We start from the raw sequence: 8,446 nt of genomic DNA on the forward strand, positions 1-8,446 counted from the left end.
GGGTAGGTTGATCCCGAATTTCCTGAGAAACTGAAACACTGATTTCCAAAGTGGTTGTACAAGATTGCATTCCCACCAGCAATGGATGAGGGTACCCCTTCCTCTCCAGCCTCTCCAGCAAAGGCTATCATCAGTGTTTTTGATTTTAGCCATTCTGATAGGTGTAAGATGATATCTCAAAGTTGTTTTGATTTGCATTTCCCTGATCACTAATGAGGTTTAGCATGACCTTAAGTGTCTTTTGGCCATTTGAACTTCTTCTTTTGAGAATTCTCTGTTCAGTTCAGTGCCCCATTTTTTAATTGAGTTAATTAGCAACTCCTGTCCACACTAGCATTTTTTTTGTCATTGATCTTTCAATTGCCATTCTGATTAGAGTGACATGGAATCTCAAAGTAATTTAAATTTACATTTTTTTGTCATTGATCTTTCAATTGCCATTCTGATTAGAGTGACATGGAATCTCAAAGTAATTTAAATTTACATTTCCATATGTTTTAGGATGCTAAACCCTTTTAAAGTCTTTGTCAGTCATTGCTATTTTTTCTTTTACAATTTTTGGTCTTTAGCTTGTTTATTGATTTTTAATGAAATTAATAATATTTCATTTTTATTGATTTTTATTGAGCTCTACATTTTTCTCTGCTCCCTCCCAAGGTCCACATGCAATAATATTTCATTTTAACTTACTTTTTAAATCATGTTTTTAATTTTCATAAAATTACAGCACTCCCCATATCCCTTACTTCCCTCCAGACCCCTTCTCCAGTCGTTCTCCCTAGAATGCCTTTCATGTCTGCCTCACTCTTAAAATAATAACTTCTTTATTATCCTTGTGTGTATATGTTTGTGTGCATGTTTAAGTGTGGGTATATGTGTATGTTAGTGTGTGTTTGTGTATGAGTGTATATGTGTGGTGGGCACAAGATTATGTATAAATACAACCTGTTAACTACATTTTTCTTCTTATTATGTATATGATTTCAAAGCTAATCACTCTACATTGGACAGCAAATAAGTGAAAAAGGACGCTAAAAAAGAAATCCCACACTAGCTCAGAAATGAGTATAATAAAAGGTTATTTACTTAGGAGTAGACTCACAGATCACAATCCTCTGCTCGAATGGGGAAACAGCAGCTGAATCCAGCAGCCTGGAAAGAGGTCGGATGTGTGCTTTACATCAGCATATATAGTGTAAGAGGCCACGTCCAAGTGGGCGGTAACTTAAGGACTTCTGGTGGTAGGAATTCCCACAGCAACTCCACCTTTTGTTTAAACAAGAAAATTCTAAGCCTAATAAAGTTATATACAATAAGAACAAATATCAGGTATAAAAATTAGATTTATAACCAGTATAAACATTATCAAGCAAGAAACATGTAATAAATGTTTCAATAATTATCTTATTTTAATGAGTTTAAGTCTTGTATAATAAATAACATGGCGAAGTCATGAGAAGAAAATAACTACAACTATCTAGTCTTCAACCCCGTTGAAGACCCAAGAAGGGAAATAATATTACTTGAGTAAGCAGAAAGTGCAACCAAGCAACTTCCAAAATGTGCAACAAATGACAGAGACAACTGGCTACCCAGACAATCACCCAAAGTCTCATTTGCAATGCTGGAGCAACCAAATTTGGCTAAGGCCTAGAGTAACTGACAGACCATTTTCAGAGGCAGGAAATTTTTTAAAACTGTCTTACCCTGTGTTGGCAAGATTTGACAGTCTTTTTTCTTGTATCCTGCTTGTCCTGTCTGGACTCGTGCATTTTGTCAGTGGTCGATGCATGAGCAGTTCCTTGCTCAAAGGCCAGTTTTGCCAAAAAGAAAAACAAGCTCCAAGTGGAGTGTCTTCAGTGCTCAATATTCTGTTGGGAATAGATTGGTGCTACCAGGAGCAATCATGTCTCATGCCAAAAGAACCCTAAGTTACTTAAATGCCATATTCTACAGCTCTTTGAAGTGGTTGAAGACTACCTATCTATGCAGAATAATCTCTATGTATTTCAAGAACCTGACTAGTCTAACTAAAGTATGACAAGCATAGATGACTATTGATCTATAATTCTTAATATCTATAAAACTTAGAGACTAAGATTTTATATTAGAATATTATACAGTAAACAATTGTGCAACAAATGAGAACAATGACATCAAAATGTAAACAATGTATAAGAATCTTGATCAGAGGTAGAAATACATGTTGCAATATGATAAATATATCTTAAAATTGTATCAGTATACAAAATGCCTTAAGCAGAGGTAGAAGCATGCATGCATACTATATGACAAAATAACTGCCTAGGTACACAAATATTGTGGACAAAAATAGTAACATATTCAATATAATTTAAGCTGTATCAGTATACAAGAATCTATACCAATGTAAATTATCTATAAATAATAACTCACAAGTATTCACTCTATTACTCACTATTATTATTAGTGTGAGCAAGCTCACACTAATATATTATTCCCGTCCAATTTCCTCTTTTTTAAAAAAGAGATCCCTGAGCCTACACAATATTCCCCCCAACCCCTGACCCTATACCAATTATAATAAACCCCTAAATGATGTCCTTAACCCTGAGGACAAACTTTGTTGGGAGAGGGGACATCGTCTTCTAGAATTACTTCCAGCTGTCATGGGAGTGATCTTCTTTCTATGGGATCCTGTGAAAGTAAAATAATGGTTAATTTCCAAGATTTCTGTCTGGTATAATTGCAAATAGTCTCTGAGTATTTGGTAGAGTTTTTCTGAGGTTCCTATTTGGAGTTCTGGTCAGACTTTGTAAAAAAGTGCACCATTTCAGCTATCCAAGTTTGAACCATCTTGAGCAGCTGGCACCCAAAATGGGTCTCATAGTAGTGCTTTCAGTATCGTGACATCATATCAACCAGGTGGATTTGTTGTTGTAGGGCCCCATCTTCTTCCTGGATACTTCAAAGATTACCATAGGAAAATTTATTGTTCATTGTAAAAAACCTTAACGTTATTTATATAGACATATAGATACATATATATATTCAATGAAAGGGACAATAGAGACAAAAATAGGTATGAAGAAAAGTAATATTTTTTCTAAATTCTTTCTTCTTTCTGTCCCATACTAGATGGATCTTGACATGAGACAGAAACTCTTAATTTGTTCTTTAACAACATGCTTGGATTTAAAGGACAGAGCCATTGTCCAACTCCAAAACCAGTGCTCTCTCTCTCTCTCTCTCTCTCTCTCTCTCTCTCTCTCTCTCTCTCTCTCTCTCTCTCTCTCTCTCTCCCTATCTATCCAAATGTATATGTTTTTTTATCACCTGTGCTTATAAGTCATATTTCTTTTTCTTGATGATCCTTATTGTATAGTTATTTTTCCTTCTGTCAGCATCCAAACATCCAGGATATCTTGACTTTTTGAAGATGAGTATTTTCCTGTAAAGACAAGAGCAGAACTCTGCCCCAACCTCATATGCTTTCCTTACCACCTATATGTTTGTCACAATGTGGATGAGCTGCCATTTCTCTTTCTTAAGGGATTTCTCCTTTTCAAAACAAATCTTTATTAATTTTGATGGTATCCATAGTTTTTTTCCTCTTGTGGAAACAAGAGCAAAACCCCTTCCCCAACATAGTACATCTCCTGGCTTCCATTGTGAGCTCAACACATTCTTGAAATATACCAGCTGATTTAATTCAGAAGACTTTACCATTATCCATTCTCTCTCTGATGCTGTTGTCCCTTTCTCAAAAGTGTTAAGAAAATTCAAGGTTAATAAAGCATTATGTAACTGATTTCTGGGGGTATTTTCCAACTTTTATAGTTTGGTTTGATCTTTCTACAACTGCCTGACCTGTAGGATTGTGTGGTATACCTGTAATATGCTTTATATTATAATAAGCAAAAAACTGTGTCATTTTCTTAGAAACATGTGCTGGACCATTATCTGTTTTATTTGAGCAGGTATACTCATGATGGCCATAAATTCTAATAAACGTGATTACTAAATCAACCTTTTCTGAGTTTAAAGCAGTTGCCGACTGAAAACCTGAATAAGTGTCAATGGTGTGGTGTACATATTTTAATTTTCCAAATTCCATAAAGTGAAACACATCTATCTGCCAGATTTCATTCCTTTGAGTACCCTTTGGGTTAGTCCCTGCAGTTAGCAGTGTTTGGTTATAGAAAGAACAAGTAGGACATCTCTTTATGATCTCATTGGCTTGTTGCTATGTAATAGAAAACCTTTGATATTGACATGATGTTTCTTATGAATTTTTGAGGCCTTCAACATACTTCCAATCAGTAACTGATCAGTTTCTGCATTACCTTGTGCTAGAGGATCTGGCAGACCCATAAGGGATTGGCTGTGTATTATGTATATGGGACAAAGCCTATGCCTAATAACCTATATGAATAATGAAGTGAATTCTATATCATCTGGTATAAATTCTAGGGTTTCAATATGCAAAACAACTCTTTCTGCATATTGTGAGTCAGTATCCATATTAAGAGGTTCTTTAAAATCCCTTAATACCATGAGAATAGCATATAATTCTGCCTTCAGGACAGAATTATAAGGGCTTTGTTCCACCTTACTTAATTCTTCTGATTTGTAACCTGCCTTTCCTGATTTATTTGCATCAGTATAGAACTTATGGGCTCCAGCTATTGTTTTATCCTGTACAATTTGGGGAAGGATCCAAGTAGTTCTCTTTATTATTTTTTGATTTTTATTGAACTCTACATTTTTCTTTGCTACCCTCCCTGCCTCTCCCCTCCCCTTCAACCCTCTTCCATGGTCCCCATAAAGTTAATTCTATCACCTTTGGGATAATTGCTGTTAATCTCTTTTAAAAAATTAGCACAAGCTCTTTGCCAAGGTTCATTGTCTTCCCTTTTTTTTTTTTTAAATTTCACCAGAAGTAAAGAACACTATAATCTCTGCTGGGTCTATACCTGCTAGTTGACATAGTCTCATTTTTCCTTCTATAATTAATTCAGAGAAATTTTCCACATGATTTTTTAATTTTTTTACTTGGTTTATGTGGTAGATATATCCATTCTAAGATAATGTCTTCCCTTTGCATTAAAATTTCTGTGGGAGAAATTCTGAAAGGCAATATGACTAGAATACAATTAAGATTTGAATTCACCTCATCCATATGTACCTCCTGTAATTTTTCTTCAACAACAATCAATTCTTTTTCTGCTTTAGCTGTTAATTCTCTGGGACTATTTAAGTCTGTCACCATCTAAGGTTTTGTTTAAATGAACTCTTAGGTCAGGTATTATCTCAACACCTGGTCATAGACTGGAAATATCTCCTAACAATCTTTGAAAGTCATTCAAAGTCTGCAATCGGTATCTCCTAATTTGTGCCTTTTGTGTTCTAATTTTCTGTATATCTATTTTATATACTAGCTAATTGACAGAATCTCCTCTCTGTATTTTTTTCAGGAGCAATTTGTAATCCCCATTTTGGCAAAAACTTTCTTTACTTCTTCAAACATTTTTTCTAAAGTATCTGTGTTTGAATTAGATAGCAAAATGTTATCCATGCTATGATAAAGTATAGATTTAGGAAATATTTTACATACTATTTCCAATGGCTGACTTACAAAGTATTGGCATAGGGTTGGCCTATTGAGCATTTCCTGTGGAAGGATAGTCCATGGTATCTCCTAGTAGGTTGAGAATTATTATAAGTAGGCATTGTGAAGACAAATTTTTCTCTGTCCTTTTTGTGTAAAGGTATAGTGAAGAAACAATCTTCCAAATCAATAACTATAAGAGGCCATGCTTTTGGTAATAAAAAAGGCAGAGGAATTCCAGATTATAGAGGGCTCATAGTTTGAATTATTTTATTGACAGCCCTTAGATCTGTCACCATTCTCTACTTACCAAATCAAATTTTAACAGCAAATATAGGAGAAATCCAAGGGCTGGTTGATTCTTCAAAATGGTGATCATCTAGTTGCTCCTATACCAGCTGTTATAAAGCCTGTAGTTTATCTTCTGTTAATGGCCACTGTTTAACCCATATTGGTTTCTCGGTTATCCATTTTAAAGGTAGGGCTGTTGGTACCTCTGATGTTTGCTAGTTGCTTTGTGTTTTTGTACAGCCTGAATGGCTGGTGACCTTTGTGTATAGTACCTTGTAATATCCTTCCCAGAACTGTGAGTTTCTGGGACTGCAGGATGTTAATCTGGGTATTCCATTGCTGCAATAGGTCATAACCTTATACATTCAATGAAATATTAATGGCCTCAGTTTTCCTATCTGTGTTTCTGGCTCTATGCATTCAACCCAACTTGGGCTTTTTTTTTTCACTTGAGATAGGGTTCCCATTCCTAGGAACTGAACATCTGCCTCTTGAAGAGGCCAATTTGGATGCCAAGATTCTGGAGTAATGATACCCGTGTCAATCAAACCCACAATTACAATGCCATTTATATGTACGTTTAGCTTTGGTCTTTGATCATTTATAGAAGTCTGCCAGAATATATGTTTCCTATTTCCTATTGGAATTTTTTTATTTATCCTCCTTGTTTATTCCATCATCTAGAAAAGTTTTTTTTTTTTTTTNTTTTTTTTTTTTTTTTTTTTTTTTTACAGAAAGATCTAGATATTTTAATTTTCCTGGTAAGGCATGTCCTCCACAGTGACTCGGAATGATTAGACCATTTTGACTTGGGGGCCTGCAAGGGGCCTCCCAAGGAGTTTCCTGATGGTATTGGGTTGCTTTGTCTGTCTTCTGTTGATCTGCATTCATTGGTCCAATGTTGACCTTTGCTATACCTTCTACATATACCTTGCCATTCCCAGAGGAGATATTAGTCCTAGGAGTTCCTTGTCTACAATCCCTTCTCAGATGTCCTATTCTATCACAATTAAAACATTTGGCATATTGCTATCTTCTCATATCTTTAGAAATTGCTTCTCCTATCCACAATTCAGCATTATAGTCAAATGTCTCAATGTTAATTGTGTGCTGGATCCATTCATCCATTGGTGTTGATCTAACCTTTAAAGGCCCAAGTATCTTTTTGCATTCTACATTGGAATTCTCAAAAGCCAGAGATTCAATCAGTACTTGTCTAGCATCTGAGTCTCTTACTCCTATTTGTACAGCCTTTGTTAGTCTTTGTAAAAAGTCACTAAAGTGTTCTCTCTGATCCTGTTTAGCGCTGGTGTATGATTCACTTCGTTTTCCTAGTTCTTAAATCCTGCACCAAGCATTTAAGGCTGCTTTGAGGCACAGGGAGAAGATTTATTCATTGTAAAGAGCTTGAGCCTATGGGTCAGCATAAGTGCCCTCACCAAGAATTTGATCTTTGGAAGTCTCAAGCCCTATTGCTTTTTCCTATTGTTCTAAAAGTTTAACATCTTCTTTGAAATAACACTTAAACATCAATTGAGGCTCGTCATCCAGGACTGCTCAAACTAACTGGAGCCAGTCATTTGGTGTTGCCTTAATGCTAGAAGCCCATGTCTTTATCATCTTTTTACTAAATGCAGAATGCAAGCCATAAGTTGTGACAGTTTTCTTAATTTCTTTTAACTCAGTCATTCCTATAGGTATCCATCAACCTTCTTTGGATTCTTTTAGGCATTTAGAACTTGATGCTTTGCAGTGTGGCGGTTTCTCAGGAAATTCGGGATCAACCTACCCCTGGACCCAGCAATACCACTCTTGGGAGTATACCCAAGAGATGCCCTATCATACAACAAAAGTATATGCTCAACTATGTTCATAGCATCATTGTTTGTAGTAGCCAGAACCTGGAAACAACCTAGATGCCCTTCAATGGAAGAATGGATGAAGAAAGTATGGAATATATACACATTAGAGTACTACTCAGCAGTAAAAAACAATGACTTCTTGAATTTTGCATGCAAATGGACGGAAATAGAAAACACTATCCTGAGTGAGGTAAGCCAGACCCAAAAAGAGGAACATGGGGTGTACTCACTTATATTTGGTTTCTAGCTATAAATAAAGGACATTGAACCTATAATTCATGATCCTAGAGAAGCTAAATAAGAAGGGGAACCCAAAGAAAAACATATAGGCAATCTTTTGAATATTAACCTTCATCAGGCGATGAAAGGAGACAGAGACAGAGACCCACATTGGAGCACGGGACTGAAATCTCAAGGTCCAAATCAGGAGCAGAAGGAGAGAGAGCAAGAGCAAGGATCTCAGGACCGCAAGGGGTGCATCCACACACTGAGACAATGGGGATGTTTTATTGGGAACTCACTAAAGCCAGCTGGCCTGGGTCTGAAAAAGCATGGGATAAAACCGGACTCACTGAACATAGCAGACAATGAGGACTACTGAGAACTCAAGAACAATGGCAATGGGTTTTTTATTCTACTGCATGTACTGGCTTTGTGTGAGCCTAGGCAGTTTGGATGCTCACCTTACTAGACCTGAATGGAG

Source organism: Alexandromys fortis, unplaced genomic scaffold, assembly GCF_014885135.2.
Source record: "Alexandromys fortis isolate MF-2015 unplaced genomic scaffold, M_Fortis_MF-2015_v1.1 scaffold_152, whole genome shotgun sequence".
NCBI classification, from domain to species: Eukaryota; Metazoa; Chordata; class Mammalia; order Rodentia; family Cricetidae; genus Alexandromys; species Alexandromys fortis.